The sequence below is a fragment of the Camelina sativa genome, chromosome 8, assembly GCF_030686135.1.
Source record: "Camelina sativa cultivar CO46 ecotype springtype chromosome 8, ASM3068613v1".
NCBI lineage: Eukaryota > Viridiplantae > Streptophyta > Magnoliopsida > Brassicales > Brassicaceae > Camelina > Camelina sativa.
Genome location: NC_141887.1, coordinates 13,602,124 through 13,620,783, shown reverse-complemented (window position 1 = coordinate 13,620,783; position 18,660 = coordinate 13,602,124). Strand labels below are relative to the sequence as shown.

General features: G+C 34.9%; 1 non-coding gene across 1 annotated transcript; it reads left to right on the top strand.

Moving 5' to 3' along the window:
* The first annotated feature begins 385 nt into the window (after window positions 1-385).
* On the top strand, window positions 386-492 carry LOC147940052 (small nucleolar RNA R71). Its single transcript, XR_015564842.1, has one exon. It is a non-coding gene; the product is annotated as a small nucleolar RNA R71 (small nucleolar RNA).
* The last annotated feature ends 18,168 nt before the right edge of the window (window positions 493-18,660 follow it).

Here is an 18,660-nt window from a genome sequence, read left to right as displayed (position 1 = left end):
ACCTCCTTGGTTGTAGCCTTTGAATCCTCCCTGGTTTTGCATGTAGCACAACTCAGCAAATTCAGGCTCCCCCTCTTGAACTGGAGCTTCTTCTTCACCAATGAAGTGAATGGACTTGGACTGGCTTAGGAGTATCTTGTCAAGCTTCTCATTGACCATCTTCAAATCCTTCTTATACTTGTCCTCTTGATCAGTTGAGGAGCCCCTGATGGTCCTATCATAGTCCTCATTATAATTGCCATCAGATTGAGCAAGATTCTCAACTAATTCCCATCTTTCTTCCACATTCTTGTTGAGGAAGTTGCCATTAAAGGCTGTATCAAGAAGCATTCTTATCTTGGGAAGCACTCCTCTATACAAGGTGCTTAGAAGTGACTCATTGGTGAAGCCATGGTGAGGACACTGAGTCTGGAATCCTTTAAACCTCTCCCAAGCTTCACAAAAGCTCTCATTATTCCTTTAAGCAAACCCAGAAATTTCATTCCTCAACCTAGCAGTCCTTGCATTAGAGAAGAACTTGGCCAGAAAAGCTTTCTTGCATGCATCCCATGTGGTGATAGCTCCATTAGGAAGAGTCTTCTCCCAAAGGTGAGCTTTGTCTCCAAGAGAAAATGGGAAGAGCCTTAATTTGAATCCATCTTCACTCACTCCATTGATCTTTGTGAGTCCACATATTCTGTCAAACTCATCAAGGTGATCTAGTGGATCTTCCATTGGCAACCCATGAAATTTGTTGGCTTGTATCATGGAGATCAATCCACTCTTGATCTCAAAGTTATTGTTTGCTACTAAAGGTGGCACAATTCCAGCCCTTTGGTTGTGGGTATTGGGTGCATCTCCTGCACCAATGTGCCTTGGTCTCTGCTCATGGATAGCTTGTTGCTCCATGATGTCTTGACCTTGTTGTTGTTGAACTACTCTTCCTTGCTTATGTCTCAAACCCTTTTGTAGCCTGTGGATGTTGTCAATAGGCTGTTGAAGACTGTCTTTGCCTTTTGACCTTGTGTGCATCAACAAACTCTACTACAGACTTGAACAGGTACACGGTCGAGCGCAGGCTCGAGTGGGTGGTCGAGTCGACTGGGAAGTAATGGCTAATTGGATCTGGTTTCTGGCTCGATCAAGTGCTCGATCACAGCTCGGTCGAGTGGTGGTCGAGTAGGTGGTCGAGTGGGTACCTGAATCACAAAACAGCCAAGCAAAGGAAGATTCGAGTTCAGTAACTTCACAAGTGTTTAAACGAACTTAATCTTAGACTAATATTGATCCTAAATGTCACAAAACAAACTCAAATGGGCAACGGCGCCAAATTGAAACTGACTTTCTTTGTGGTGTGGTGAATGATTGATGTATGGAATGATGATGTATGGAATGAATAGAAGTCAGGGTGTTTCAATTCCCCTTATGCAGTTGCAATATAAGAGGTGTCAATCCTATCTGAGTGATTGTGAACAATTAAGATGTGCATATGAGTCTAAGTCAAGCCAATTGTAAAGATTGTTTGTCACTAACAATCCTATAATGAGATACGAAATGCAGAAAGTAAAACCAACTAGAACAAGATACTAAATGCAAACAGAACAGACAAATTAAAGCTATAATCAAACTAGAACAGAAGTACACACTATGCTGATGAACTAATGCAAGACAAGTAATGAATAGAAGACTAAGTGAATGCAATGGAAATGAAACAGGAATGAAACAAGACAATTAAAATTCATAAACACAAGTTCTGGGGACGAACTCGAGCAGCACTCGACCGAGTGTAGGTCAAGTACAGGGTCGAGCTAGACTAAAAGTGAAAACATAGCAACCTAAGAAAAACAGAGCAATGCAAAAACGAATCAAACAACAAGCAAGCAATGATATTTAGACTAAGATATTAATAAACAAAGAAGGCCTTGAGGAGGGATTCATGGGCTGAGCTAATCATTGTGGTTATCTAACTTGGTCAACAAATCTCAAGCAAACTTTGAGCTGATCTCTAGACATACTATTCTAAGACATGTTTAATCCACTCTCATGGCAAGAAACAATCAAACCTATGCATTTCTAGACTTGTTCTCACAAAGTAAAGAATCTACACAAGCAGGCATTAAGCAATACATCTCAAACCAAACAAGACTTCTAATCTCTTAGCAAGCCTAATGGTAAGCTCTAGATCTAGCCTTATCTATGCTCCTTAAACATTGGTGTGATGCTAAGATGCTTGAAATCAAACCCTACCTTGATCAGCATTAAGATCATCTAGCCTAGAAGAGATCTACAACAATCAATGTTGACCAAATCAAATAAACCACAAGATCAACCCAGCCTAACCCATCCTTAAGGTCCTAAGCAAACTACTCACAAGAACACATGGTGAAATAAGTCAAAAACCCAGAAAATATTGAAACTTGCATCATTAGAAAGATGAAACAGAGATCTACAATGTTGATGAAGAAATAAAACTCGAAATCTTAATATTTTGAAAGTTATGAAACAAACAAAATACAAGAATCTAGTCTTTCTTTCTTAAACAAGTACAAAATCTAAAATAAAAGAAAGTGCAAAAGGAATAAAATCTAAAAAAGGTAAAAACTAGGTTTTAGACTCTCTAAAAAGCTGGACTCTTTGGTGGCTGCAGGTACAAGGGCCTTATATAGGAGGTGAGGTGGAAGCCCTAAAAATACAAAAAGTCAAAGCAGTCAACGGCTCGGTCAACTCGATCAGTGCTCGGTCGAGTGGCTGGTCGAGCTGGCTTCTCTCGTGCATTCTCCACTCGGTCGAGTCCTTCTCAGCACACGGTCGAGTCCTTCTCAGCACACGGTCGAGTGGTGGTCGAGTGTGCGGTCGAGTGGTGGTCGAGTGTGCGGTCGAGTGTGCGGTCGAGTTGGACTCCGGACCTTGATTCTACCGCCTTAACTCTCTTGTTTTCTCCTCAGGATTGCTTCACTTCTCCTCAGCATTGCTTCCATGCTCCTTAAGCTCCAAAATCACCTGTTTATGCATGGAAAGATGCAAATGCAATGCAACTATACTCTAATGCATGATTAGTCCTAAAGCTACACAATAATGGCCTAAATGGATAGCAAAAGATGCAAAAGTTGTTAATAAACTAAGGGAAAACAAGGTAAAATATATGAACATCACTGTTTATTGCTTCGAATCAATATTTTCCCGGTTTAAGCCTATTTTGGGATAAAACAGGTTTAAGTGTTGTCTAAACACTACAAATTCATCCCAAACATTTACAATTAGTCAAATGCATTCGATTTTCACACATTCTGACCCTAGAAACAGTAACAAAGATGTTTAGTTCTTCGAATCAATGTTTTCTCGGTTTTAGCCTCTTTCGGGACAAAATGGGTATAAGTGTTGTCTAAACAATTCAAATTCAACCCGAACTCTTCTAATTAGTCAAATTCATTGGATTGTTACATATTTTGACACTATAAACATTAACAAAGCTGTTTACTGATTCGAATCAATGTTTTCCTTGTTTTAGCCTGTTTTCTCGGTTTAAGCCTGTTTTGGGATAAAACGGGTTTAACTGATGTATTACGAACTCCTACAATTAGTAAAATGAATTGGATTGTCACACATTCTCACCAATAAACATTAACAAGTTTTTTACTACTTCAAATCAATGTTTTCTCGGTTTTACCCTGTTTCGGGACAAAATGGGTATAATTGTTGTCTAAACACTTCAAATTCAACCCGGAGTCTTATAATTAGTCAAATTCATTGGATTGTTACATATTTTGACCCTAGAAACAGTAAGAACGCTGTTTACTGCTTCGAATCAATGTTTTCCCGGTTTAAGCCTGTTTTCTCGGTTTAAGCCTGCTTTGGGATAAAACAGGTTTAAGTGTTGTCTAAACACTCCAAATTCATCCCAAACACTTACAATTAGTCAAATACATTCGATTGTCACACATTCTGACCTAGAAACAGTAACAAAGCTGTTTACTGCTTCGAATCAATGTTTTCTCAGTTTTAGCCTGTTTCAGGACAAAATGGGTATAAGTGTTGTCTAAACAATTCGAATTCAACCCAAACTCTTCTAATTAGTCAAATGCTTTGGACTGTTAAATATTTTGACCCTATAAACATTAACAAAGCTGTTTACTGATTCGAATCAATGTTTTCCTTGTTTTAGCATGTTTTCTCAATTTAAGTCTCTTTTGGGATAAAACGGGTTTAAGTGATGTCTAAACAGTCCAAATTCATCACGAACTATTACAATTAGTCAAATGAATTGGATTGTCACACATTCTCACCCAGAAACATTAACAAAGCTTTTTACTACTTCAAATCAATGTTTTCTCGGTTTTACCTGTTTCGGGACAAAATGGGTACAATTGTTGTCTAAACACTTCAAATTCAACCCGAACTCTTATCATTAGTCAAATGCATTGGATTGTTACATATTTTGACCCTAGAAACAGTAACAAAGCTGTTTATTGCTTCGAATAAATGTTTTCCCGGTTTAAGCCTATTTTGGGATAAAACAGGTTTAAGTGTTGTCTAAACACTCCAAATTCATCCCAAACATTTACAATTTGTCAAATGCATTCGATTTTCACACATTCTGACCCTAGAAACAGTAACAAAGATGTTTACTTCTTCGAATCAATGTTTTCTCGGTTTTAGCCTCTTTTGGGACAAAATGGGTATAAGTGTTGTCTAAACAATTCAAATTCAACCCGAACTCTTCTAATTAGTCAAATTCATTGGATTGTTACATATTTTGACACTATAAACATTAACAAAGCTGTTTACTGATTCGAATCAATGTTTTCCTTGTTTTAGCCTGTTTTCTCGGTTTAAGCCTGTTTTGGGATAAAACGGGTTTAAGTGATGTCTAAACACTCCAAATTCATTACGAACTCCTACAATTAGTCAAATGAATTGGATTGTCACACATTCTCACCCATAAAAATTAACAAGCTTTTTACTACTTCAAATCAATGTTTTCTCGGTTTTACCCTGTTTTGGGACAAAATGGGTATAATTGTTGTCTAAACACTTCAAATTCAACCCGAAGTCTTATAATTAGTCAAATTCATTGGATTGCTACATATTTTGACCCTAGAAACAGTAAGAAAGCTGTTTACTGCTTCGAATCAATGTTTTCCCGGTTTAAGCTTGTTTTCTCGGTTTAAGCCTGCTTTGGGATAAAACAGGTTTAAGTGTTGTCTATACACTCCAAATTCATCCCAAACACTTACAATTAGTCAAATACATTCGATTGTCACACATTCTGACCTAGAAACAGTAACAAAGCTGTTTACTGCTTCGAATCAATGTTTTCTCAGTTTTAGCCTGTTTCAGGACAAAATGGGTATAAGTGTTGTCTAAACAATTCGAATTCAACCCAAACTCTTCTAATTAGTCAAATGCTTTGGATTGTTAAATATTTTGACCCTATAAACATTAACAAAGCTGTTTACTAATTCGAATCAATGTTTTCCTTGTTTTAGCATGTTTTCTCAATTTAAGTCTCTTTTGGGATAAAACGGGTTTAAGTGATGTCTAAACAGTCCAAATTCATCACGAACTATTACAACTAGTCAAATGAATTGGATTGTCACACATTATCACCCAGAAACATTAACAAAGCTTTTTACGACTTCAAATCAATGTTTTCTCGGTTTTACCTGTTTCGAGACAAAATGGGTACAATTGTTGTCTAAACACTTCAAATTCAACCCGAACTCTTATAATTAGTCAAATGCATTGGATTGTTACATATTCTAACCATAGAAACAGTAACAAAGCTGTTTATTGCTTCGAATAAATGTTTTCCCGGTTTAAGCCTGTTTTGGGATAAAACAGGTTTAAGTGTTGTCTAAACACTTCAAATTCATCCCAAACATTTACAATTAGTCAAATGCATTCGATTGTCACACATTCTGACCCTAGAAACAGTAACAAAGCTGTTTACTGCTTCGAATCAATGTGTTCTCGGTTTTAGCCTCTTTCGGGACAAAATGGGTATAAGTGTTGTCTAAACAATTCAAATTCAACGTGAACTCTTCTAATTAGTCAAATGCTTTGGATTGTTACATATTTTGACACTATAAACATTAACGAAGCTGTTTACTGAGTCGAATCAATGTTTTCCTTGTTTTAGCCTGTTTTCTCGGTTTAAGCATGTTTTGGGATAAAACGGGTTTAAGTGATGTCTAAACACTCCAAATTCATTACGACATCTTACAATTAGTCAAATGAATTGGATTGTCACACATTCTCACCCAGAAACAGTAACAAAGCTTTTTACTACTTCAAATCAATGTTTTCTCGGTTTTAGCCTCTTTCGGGACAAAATGGGTATAATTGCTGTCTAAACACTTCAAATTCAAGCCGAACTCTTATCATTAGTCAAATGCATTGGATTGTTACATTTGTTGACCCTAGAAACAGTAAGAAAGCTGTTTACTGCTTCGAATCAATGTTTTCCCGGTTTAAGCCTGTTTTCTCGGTTTTAGCCAATTTCGGGACAAAATGGGTATAATTGTTGTCTAAACACTTGAAATTCAACCCGAACTCTTATAATTAGTCAAATGCATTGCATTGTTACATATTTTGACCCTAGAAACAGTAACAAAGCTGTTTACTGCTTCGAATCAATGGTTTCTCAGTTTAAGCCTGTTTTGGGATAAAACAGGTTTAAGTTTTGTCTAAACACTCCAAATTCATCCCAAACACTTACAATTAGTCAAATGCATACGATTGTCACATATTCTGACCCTAGAAACATTAACAAAGCTGTTTACTGATTCGAATCAATGTTTTCTCGGTTTTAGCCTGTTTTCTCAATTTAAGTCTCTTTTGGGATAAAACGGGTTTAAGTGATGTCTAAACAGTCCAAATTCATCACGAACTATTACAACTAGTCAAATGAATTGGATTGTCACACATTATCACCCAGAAACATTAACAAAGCTTTTTACTACTTCAAATCAATGTTTTCTCGGTTTTACCTGTTTCGGGACAATATGGGTACAATTGTTGTCTAAACACTTCAAATAAGCTTTTTACATTTTCAAATCAATGTTTTCTCGGGTTTAGCCTATTTCGGGACAAAATGGGTATAATTATTGTCTAAACACTTCAAATTCAACCCTAACTCTTATAATTAGTCAAATGCATTGGATTGTTAAATATTATGACCCTAGAAACAGTAACAATGCTGTTTACTGCTTCAAATCAATGTTTTCTTGGTTTACGCTTGTTTTGGGATAAAACAGGTTTAAGTGTTGTCTAAACACTTCAAATTCATAACAAACACTTAAAATTAGTCAAATGCATTTGATTGTCATACATTCTGACCCTAGAAACAGTAACGAAGCTGTTTACTGCTTGGAATAAATGGTTTCTCAGTTTTGGCCTGTTTCGAGACAAAATGGGTGTAAGTGTTGTCTAAACACTCCAAATTCAACCTGAATTCTCATAATTAGTCAAATGCATTGGATTGTTACATATTTTGACCATAGAAACAGTAACGAAGCTGTTTACTGCTTCGAATCAATGTTTTCTCGGTTTTAGCCTGTTTTCTCGGTTTTAGCCTGTTTTGGGATAAAACAAGTTTAAGTGTTGTCTAAACACTCCAAATTCAACCCAAACTCTTACTATTAGTCAAATGCATTGGATTGACACACATTCTGATCCTAGAAAAACTAACAACGCTGTTTACTACTTCGGATCAATGTTTTCTCGGTTTTAGCTTGTTTCGGGACAAAATGGGTATAAGTGTTGTCTAAACACTCCAAATTCAACCCGGACTCTTATAATTAGTCAAATGTATTGGATTGTTACATATTTTGACCCTAGAAACAGTAACAAAGCAGTTTACTGCTTCGAATCAATGTTTTCTTAGTTTAAGTCTGTATTGGGATGAAACAGGTTTAAGTTTTGTCTAAACACTCCAAATTCATCCCAAATACTTACAATTAGTCAAATGCATACGATTATCACACATTCTGACCCTAGAAACAGTAACAAAGCTGTTTACTGCTTCGAATCAATGTTTTCTCGGTTTTAGCCTGTTTCGGGACAAAATGGGTATAAGTGTTGTCTAAACACTTTAAATTCAACCCGAACTCTTATAATTAGTCAAATGCATTGCATTGATACATATTTTGACCCTAGAAACAGTAACAAAGCTGTTTACTGCTTCGAATCAATGGTTTCTCAGTTTAAGCCTGTTTTGGGATAAAACAGGTTTAAGTTTTGTCTAAACACTCCAAATTCATCCCAAACACTTACAATTAGTCAAATGCATACGATTGTCACATATTCTGACCCTAGGAACAGTAACAAAGCTGTTTACTGCTTCGAATCAATGTTTTCTCGGTTTTAGCCTGTTTCGGGACAAAATGGGTATAATTGTTGTCTAAACACTTTAAATTCAACCCGAACTCTTATAATTAGTCAAATTCATTGAATTGTTACATATTTTGACCCTAGAAACAGTAACAAAGCTGTTTACTGCTTCGAATCAATGTTTTCTCGGTTTAAGCCTGTTTTGGGATAAAACATGTTTAAGTGTTGTCTAAACACTCCAAATTCATCCCAAACACTTACAATTAGTCAAATGCATTCGATTGTCACACATTCTGACCCTAGAAACAGTAACAAAGCTGTTTACTACTTCGAATCAATGTTTTCTCGGTTTTATCCTGTTTCGGGACAAAATGGGTATAAGTGTTGTCTAAACAGTTCAAATTCAACCCGAACTCTTGTAATTAGTCAAATACTTTGGATTGTTACATATTTTGACCCTATAAACATTAACAAAGCTGTTTACTGATTCGAATCAATGTTTTCCTTGTTTTCGCCTGTTTTCTCGGTTTAAGCCTGTTTTGGGATAAAACGAGTTTAAGTGATGTCTAAACACCCCAAATTCATCACGAACTCTTACAATTAGTCAAATGAATTGGATTGTCACACATTCTCACCCACAAACAGTAACAAAGCTTTTTACTACTTCAAATCAATGTTTTCTCGGTTTTAGCCAATTTCGGGACAAAATGGGTATAATTGTTGCCTAAACACTTTCTCGGTTTAAGTGTTGTCTAAACACTCCAAATTCATCCCATACACTTACTGTTAGTCAAATGCATTCAATTGACAGATATTCGGACCCTAGAAACTGTAACAAAGCTGTTTACTGCTTCGAATAAATGTTTTCTCAGTTTTAGCCTGTTTCGGGACAAAATGGGTATAATTATTGTCTAAACAATTCAAAGTCAACCCGAACTCTTCTAATTAGTCAAATGCTTTGGATTGTTACATATTTTGACCCTATAAACATTAACAAAGCTGTTTACTGATTCGAATGAATGTTCTCCTTGTTTTAGCATGTTTTCTCGGTTTAAGCCTGTTTTGGGATAAAACGGGTTTAAGTGATGTCTAAACACTCCAAATTCATTACGAACTCTTACAATTAGTCAAATGCATTGGATTGACACACATTCTGACCCCAGAAACAGTAACAAAGCTTTTTACTACATCAAATCAATGTTTTCTCGGTTTTAGCCAATTTCGGGACAAAATGGGTATAATTGTTGTCTAAACACTTGAAATTCAACCCGAACTCTTATAATTAGTCAAATGCATTGCATTGTTACATATTTTGACCCTAGAAACAGTAACAAAGCTGTTTACTGCTTCGAATCAATGGTTTCTCAGTTTAAGCCTGTTTTGGGATAAAACAGGTTTAAGTTTTGTCTAAACACTCCAAATTCATCCCAAACACTTACAATTAGTCAAATGCATACGATTGTCACATATTCTGACCCTAGGAACAGTAACAAAGCTGTTTACTGCTTCGAATCAATGTTTTCTCGGTTTTAGCCTGTTTCGGGACAAAATGGGTATAATTGTTGTCTAAACACTTTAAATTCAACCCGAACTCTTATAATTAGTCAAATTCATTGAATTGTTACATATTTTGACCCTAGAAACAGTAACAAAGCTGTTTACTGCTTCGAATCAATGTTTTCTCGGTTTAAGCCTGTTTTCTCGGTTTAAGCCTGTTTTGGGTTAAAACAGGTTTCAGTGATGTCTAAACACTCCAAATTCATTACGAACTCTTACAATTAGTCAAATGAATTGGATTTTCACACATTCTAACCCAGAACCAGTAACAAAGCTTTTTACAAATTCAAATCAATGTTTTCTCTGTTTTAGCCTATTTCGGGACAAAATGGGTATAATTGTTGTCTAAACACTTCAAATTCAACCCTAACTCTTATAATTAGTCAAATGCATTGGATTAACACATATTTTGACCCTAGAGAAAATAACAATGTTGTTTACAGCTTCAAATCAATGTTTTCTCGGTTTAAGCTTATTTTGGGATAAAACAGGTTTAAGTGTTGTCTAAACACTCCAAATTCATAACAAACACTTAGAATTTGTCAAATGCATTCGATTTTCATACATTATGACCCTACAAACAGTAACAAAGCTGTTTACTGCTTGGAATCAATGGTTTCTCGGTATTGGCCTGTTTCGAGACAAATTGGGTGTAAGTGTTATCTAAACACTCCAAATTCAACCTGAATTCTCATAATTAGTCAAATGCATTGGATAGTTACATATTTTGACCCTTGAAACAGTAACGAAGCTGTTTACTGCTTCGAATCAATGTTTTCTCGGTTTTAGCCTGTTTTCTCGGTTTTACCCTGTTTTGGGATAAAACAGGTTTAAGTGTTGTCTAAACACTCCAAATTCAACCCAAACTCTTACAATTAGTCAAATGCATTGAATTGACACACATCCTGACCCTAGAAACAGTAACAACGCTGTTTACTACTTCGAATCAATGTTTTCTCGGTTTTAGCCTGTTTCGGGACAAAATGGGTATAAGTGTTGACTAAACACTCCAAATTAAACCCGGACTCTTATAATTAGTCAAATGTATCGGATTGTTACATATTTTGACCCTAGAAACAGTAACAAAGCTGTTTACTGCTTCGAATCAATGTTTTCTCAGTTTAAGCCTGTTTTGAGATAAAACGGGTTTATGTGATGTCTGAACACTCCAAATTCATTATGAACTCTTACAATTAGTCAAATGAATTGGATTGTCACACATTCTAACCCAGAAACAGTAACAAAGCTTTTTACAAATTCAAATCAATGTTTTCTCGGTTTTAGCCTGTTTTGGGACAAAATGGGTATAATTGTTGTCTAAACACTTCAAATTCAACCCGAACTCTTATAATTAGTCAAATACATTGGATTGTTACATATTTTGACCCTAGAAACAGTAACAAAGCTGTTTACTGCTTCGAAGCAATGTTTTATCATTTTAAGCTTGTTTTGGGATAAAGCAGGTTTAAGTGTTGTGTAAACACTCCAAATTGATCCTAAACACTTACAATTAGTCAACTGCATTCGATTGTCACACAATCTGACCTTAGAAACAGTAACAAAGTTGTTTACTGCGTCGAATCAATGTTTTCTCGGTTTTAGCCTGTTTCGGGACAAAATTGGTATAAGTGTTGGCTAAACATTCCAAATTCAACCCGAACTCTTATAATTAGTCAAATGCATTGGATTGTTACATATTTTGACCCTAGAAACAGTAACAAAGCTGTTTACTGCTTTTAATCAATGTTTTCTCAGGTTTAGCATGTTTCGGGACAAAATGGGTATAATTATTGTCTAAACAATTTAAATTCAACCCGAACTCTTATAATGAGTCAAATACTTTGGATTGTTACATATTTTGACCCTATAAACATTAACAAAGCTGTTTACTGATTCGAATCAATGTTTTCCTTGTTTTAGCCTGTTTTCTCGGTTTAAGCCTGTTTTGGGATAAAACAGGTTTAAGTGATGTCTAAACACTCCAAATTCATCACGGACTCTTACAATTAGTCAAATGAATTGGATTGTCACACATTCTCACCCAAAAACAGTAACAAAGCTTTTTACTACTTCAAATCAATGTTTTCTCGGTTTTAGCCAATTTCGGGACAAAATGGGTATAATTGGTGCCTAAACACTTTAAATTCAACCTGAACTCTTATAATTAGTCAAATGCATTGGATTGCTACATATTTTGACCCTAGAAACAGTAACAAAGCTGTTTACTGCTTCGAATCAATGTTTTCTCAGTTTAAGCTTGTTTTGGGATAAAGCAGGTTTAAGTGTTGTCTAAACACTACAAATTCATCCCAAACACTTACAGTTAGTCAAATGCATACGATTGTCACACTTTCTGACCCTAGAAACAGTAACAAAGCTGTTTACCGATTCAAATCAATGTTTTCTCGGTTTAGGCTTGTTTTGGGATAAAACAGGTTTAAGTGTTGTCTTAACACTCCAAATTCATAACAAACACTTACAATTCGTCAAATGCATTCAATTGTCACACATTCTGACCCTAGAAACATTAACAAAGTTGTTTACTGCTTCGAATCAATGTTTTCTCAGTTTTAGCATGTTTCGGGACAAAATGGGTATAATTATTGTTTAAACAATTTAAATTCAACCCGAACTCTTATAATTAGTCAAATGCTTTGGATTGTTACATATTTTGACCCTATAAACATTAACAAAGCTGTTTACTGATTTGAATCAATGTTTTCCTTCTTTTAGCCTGTTTTCTCGATTTAAGACTGTTTTGGGATAAAACGGGTTTAAGTGATGTCTAAACACTCCAAATTCATCACGGACTCTTACAATTAGTCAAATAAATTGGATTGTCACACATTCTCACCCAAAAACAGTAACAAAGCTTTTTACTACTTCAAATCAATGTTTTCTCGGTTTTAGCCAATTTCGGGACAAAATGGGAATAATTGTTGCCTAAACACTTTAAATTCAACCTGAACTCTTATAATTAGTCAAATGCATTGGATTGTTACATATTTTGACTCTAGAAACAGTAACAAAGCTGTTTACTGCTTCGAATCAATGTTTTCTCAGTTTAAGCTTGTTTTGGGATAAAGCAGGTTTTAGTGTTGTCTAAACACTCCAAATTCATCCCAAACACTTACAGTTAGTCAAATGCATACGATTGTCACACATTCTGACCCTAGAAACAGTAACAAAGCTGTTTACTGCTTCAAATCAATGTTTTCTCGGTTTTAGCCTGTTTCGGGACAAAATGGGTATAAGTGTTGGCTAAACATTCCAAATTCAACCAGAACTCTTATAATTAGTCAAATGCATTGGATTGTTACATATTTTGACCCTAGAAACAGTAACAAAGCTGTTTACTGCTTCGAATCAATGTCTTCTCAGTTTAAGCCTGTTTTGGGATAAAACAGGTTTAAGTTTTGTCTAAAGACTCCAAATTCATCCCAAACACTTACAATTAGTCAAATGCATACGATTGTCACACGTTCTGACCCTAGAAACAGTAACAAAGCTGTTTACTGCTTCGAATCAATTTTTTCTCGGTTTTAGCCTGTTTCAGGACAAAATGGGTATAGTGTTGGCTAAACATTCCAAATTTAACCCCAACTCTTATATTTAGTCAAATGCATTGGATTGTTACATATTTTTACCCTATAAACATTAACAAAGCTGTTTACTGATTCGAATCAATTTTTTCCTTGTTTTAGCATGTTTTCTTAATTTAAGTCTGTTTTGGGATAAAACGGGTTTAAGTGATGTCTAATCAGTCCAAATTCATCACGAACTATTTCAATTAGTCAAATGAATTGGATTGTCACACATTCTCACCCAGAAACATTAGCAAAGCTTTTTACTATTTCAAATCAATGTTTTCTAGGTTTTACCTTGTTTCGGGACAAAATGGGTATAATTGTTGTCTAAACACTTCAAATTCAACCCGAACTCTTATAATTAGTCAAATTCATTGGATTGTTACATATTTTGACACTAGAAACAGTAACAAAGCTGTTTACTGTTTCGAATCAATGTTTTCTCGGTTTAAGCTTGTTTGGGGATAAAACAGGTTTAAGTGTTGTCTAAACACTTCAAATTCAACCCGAACTCTTATAATTAGTCAAATGCATTGGATTGTTACATATTTTGACCCTAGAAACTGTAAAAAAGCTGTTTACTGCTTCGAATCAATGTTTTCTCGGTTTAAGCCTGTTTTGGGATAAAACATGTTTAAGTGTTGTCTAAACACTCCAAATTCATCCCAAACACTTACAATTAGTCAAATGTATTCGATTGTCACACATTCTGACCCTAGAAACAGTAACAAAGCTGTTTACTACTTCGAATCAATGTTTTCTCGGTTTTATCCTGTTTCGGGACAAAATGGGTATAAGTGTTGTCTAAACAGTTCAAATTCAACCCGAACTCTTGTAATTAGTCAAATGCTTTGGATTGTTACATATTTTGACCCTATAAACATTAACAAAGCTGTTTACTGATTCGAATCAATGTTTTCCTTGTTTTATCCTGTTTTCTCGGTTTAAGCCTGTTTTGGGATAAAACGAGTTTAAGTGATGTCTAAACACCCCAAATTCATCACGAACTCTTACAATTAGTCAAATGAATTGGATTGTCACACATTCTCACCCAGAAACAGTAACAAAGCTTTTTACTACTTCAAATCAATGTTTTCTCGGTTTTAGCCAATTTCGGGACAAAATGGGTATAATTGTTGCCTAAACACTTTCTCGGTTTAAGTGTTGTCTAAACACTCCAAATTCATCCCATACACTTACTGTTAGTCAAATGCATTCAATTGTCAGATATTCGGACCCTAGAAACTGTAACAAAGCTGTTTACTGCTTCGAATAAATGTTTTCTCAGTTTTAGCCTGTTTCGGGACAAAATGGGTATAATTATTGTCTAAACAATTCAAATTCAACCCGAACTCTTCTAATTAGTCAAATGCTTTGGATTGTTACATATTTTGACCCTATAAACATTAACAAAGCTGTTTACTGATTCGAATGAATGTTCTCCTTGTTTTAGCCTGTTTTCTCGGTTTAAGCCTGTTTTGGGATAAAACAGGTTTAAGTGATGTCTAAACACTCCAAATTCATTACGAACTCTTACAATTAGTCAAATGCATTGGATTGACACACATTCTGACCCCAGAAACAGTAACAAAGCTTTTTACTACATCAAATCAATGTTTTCTCGGTTTTAGCCAATTTCGGGACAAAATGGGTATAATTGTTGTCTAAACACTTGAAATTCAACCCGAACTCTTATAATTAGTCATATGCATTGCATTGTTACATATTTTGACCCTAGAAACAGTAATAAAGCTGTTTACTGCTTCGAATCAATGGTTTCTCAGTTTAAGCCTGTTTTGGGACAAAATGGGTATAATTATTGTCTAAACAATTCAAATTCAACCCGAACTCTTATAATTAGTCAAATGCATTGGATTGTTACATATTTTTACCCTATAAACATTAACAAAGCTGTTTACTGATTCGAATCAATTTTTTCCTTGTTTTAGCATGTTTTCTTAATTTAAGTCTGTTTTGGGATAAAACGGGTTTAAGTGATGTCTAAACAGTCCAAATTCATCACGAACTATTACAATTAGTCAAATGAATTGGATTGTCACACATTCTCACCCAGAAACATTAGCAAAGCTTTTTACTACTTCAAATCAATGTTTTCTAGGTTTTACCTTGTTTCGGGACAAAATGGGTATAATTGTTGTCTAAACACTTCAAATTCAACACGAACTCTTATAATTAGTCAAATTCAACCCGAACTCTTATAATTAGTCAAATTCATTGGATTGTTACATATTTTGACACTAGAAACAATAACAAAGCTGTTTACTGCTTCGAATCAATGTTTTCTCGAGTTAAGCCTGTTTGGGGATAAAAGAGGTTTAAGTGTTGTCTAAACACTCCAAATTCATCCGAAACACTTACAATTAGTCAAATGCATTCAATTGTCACACATTCGGACCCTAGAAACTGTAACAAAGCTGTTTACTGCTTAGAATCAATGTTTTCTCGGTTTAAGCCTGTTTTGGGATAAAACAGGTTTAAGTGTTGTCTAAACACTCCAAATTCATCCCAAACACTTACAATTTGTCAATTGCATACAATTTTCACACATTCTGACCCTAGTAATAGTAACAAAGCTGTTAAATACTTCGAATCAATGTTTTCTCGGTTTTAGCCTGTTTCGGGACAAAATGGGTATAAGTGTTGGCTAAACATTCCAAATTTAACCCAAACTCTTATAATTAGTCAAATGCATTGGATTGTTACATATTTTGACCCTATAAACATTAACAAGGCTGTTTACTGATTCGAATCAATGCTTTCCTTGTTTTAGCCTGTTTTCTCGGTTTAAGCCTGTTTTGGGATAAAACGGGTTTAAGTGATGTCTAAACACTCCAAATTCATCACGGACTCTTACAATTAGTCAAATGAATTGGATTGTCACACATTCTCACCCAAAAACAGTAACAAAGCTTTTTACTACTTCAAATCAATGTTTTCTCGGTTTTAGCCAATTTCGGGACAAAATGGGTATAATTGTTGCCTAAACACTTTAAATTCAACCTGAAATCTTATAATTAGTCAAATGCATTGGATTGCTACATATTTTGACCCTAGAAACAGTAACAAAGCTTATTACTGCTTCGAATCAATGTTTTCTCAGTTTAAGCTTGTTTTGGGATAAAGCAGGTTTAAGTGTTGTCTAAACACTCCAAATTCATCCTAAACACTTACAATTTGTCAATTGCATACAATTTTCACACATTCTGACCCTAAAAATAGTAACAAATCTTTTTACTACTTCGGATCAATGTTTTCTCGGTTTTAGCTTGTTTCGGGACAAAAAGGGTATAAGTGTTGGATAAACATTCCAAATTTAACCCGAACTCTTATAATTAGTCAAATGCATTGGATTGTTACATATTTTGACCCTATAAACATTAACAAAGTTGTTTACTAATTCGAATCAATGTTTTCCTTGTTTTAGCCTGTTTTCTCGGTTTAAGCCTGTTTTGGGATAAAACGGGTTTAAGTGATGTCTAAACACTCCAAATTCATCACGGACTCTTGCAATTAGCAAATGAATTGGATTGTCACACATTCTCACCCAAAAACAGTAACAAAGCTTTTTACTACTTCAAATCAATGTTTTCTTGGTTTTAGCCTGTTTCGGGACAAAATGGGTATAATTATTGTCTAAACACTTTAAATTCAACCTGAACTCTTATAATTAGTCAAATGCATTGGATTGTTACATATTTTGACTCTAGAAACAGTAACAAAGCTGTTTACTGCTTCGAATCAATGTTTTCTCAGTTTAAGCTTGTTTTATGATAAAGCAGGTTTAAGTGTTGTCTAAACACTCCAAATTCATCCCAAACACTTACAGTTAGTCAAATGCATACGATTGTCACACATTATGACCCTAGAAACAGTAACAAAGCTGTTTACTGCTTCAAATCAATGTTTTCTCGGTTTTAGCCTGTTTCGGGACAAAATGGGTATAAGTGTTGGCTAAACATTCCAAATTCAACCAGAACTCTTATAATTAGTCAAATGCATTGGATTGTTACATATTTTGACCCTAGAAACAGTAACAAAGCTGTTTACTGCTTCGAATCAATGTCTTCTCAGTTTAAGCCTGTTTTGGGATAAAACAGGTTTAAGTTTTGTCTAAAGACTCCAAATTCATCCCAAACACTTACAATTAGTCAAATGCATACGATTGTCACACGTTCTGACCCTAGAAACAGTAACAAAGCTGTTTACTGCTTCGAATCAATTTTTTCTCGGTTTTAGCCTGTTTCGGGACAAAATGGGTATAGTGTTGGCTAAACATTCCAAATTTAACCCCAACTCTTATATTTAGTCAAATGCATTGGATTGTTACATATTTTTACCCTATAAACATTAACAAAGCTGTTTACTGATTCGAATCAATTTTTTCCTTGTTTTAGCATGTTTTCTTAATTTAAGTCTGTTTTGGGATAAAACGGGTTTAAGTGATGTCTAAACAGTCCAAATTCATCACGAACTATTTCAATTAGTCAAATGAATTGGATTGTCACACATTCTCACCCAGAAACATTAGCAAAGCTTTTTACTACTTCATATCAATGTTTTCTAGGTTTTACCTTGTTTCGGGACAAAATGGGTATAATTGTTGTCTAAACACTTCAAATTCAACCCGAACTCTTATAATTAGTCAAATTCATTGGATTGTTACATATTTTGACACTAGAAACAGTAACAAAGCTGTTTACTGTTTCGAATCAATGTTGTCTCGGTTTAAGCCTGTTTGGGGATAAAACAGGTTTAAGTGTTGTCTAAACACTTCAAATTCAACCCGAACTCTTATAATTAGTCAAATGCATTGGATTGTTACATATTTTGACCCTAGAAACTGTAAAAAAGCTGTTTACTGCTTCGAATCAATGTTTTCTCGGTTTAAGCCTGTTTTGGGATAAAACATGTTTAAGTGTTGTCTAAACACTCCAAATTCATCCCAAACACTTACAATTAGTCAAATGCATTCGATTGTCACACATTCTGACCCTAGAAACAGTAACAAAGCTGTTTACTACTTCGAATCAATGTTTTCTTGGTTTTATCCTGTTTCGGGACAAAATGGGTATAAGTGTTGTCTAAACAGTTCAAATTCAACCCGAACTCTTGTAATTAGTCAAATGCTTTGGATTGTTACATATTTTGACCCTATAAACATTAACAAAGCTGTTTACTGATTCGA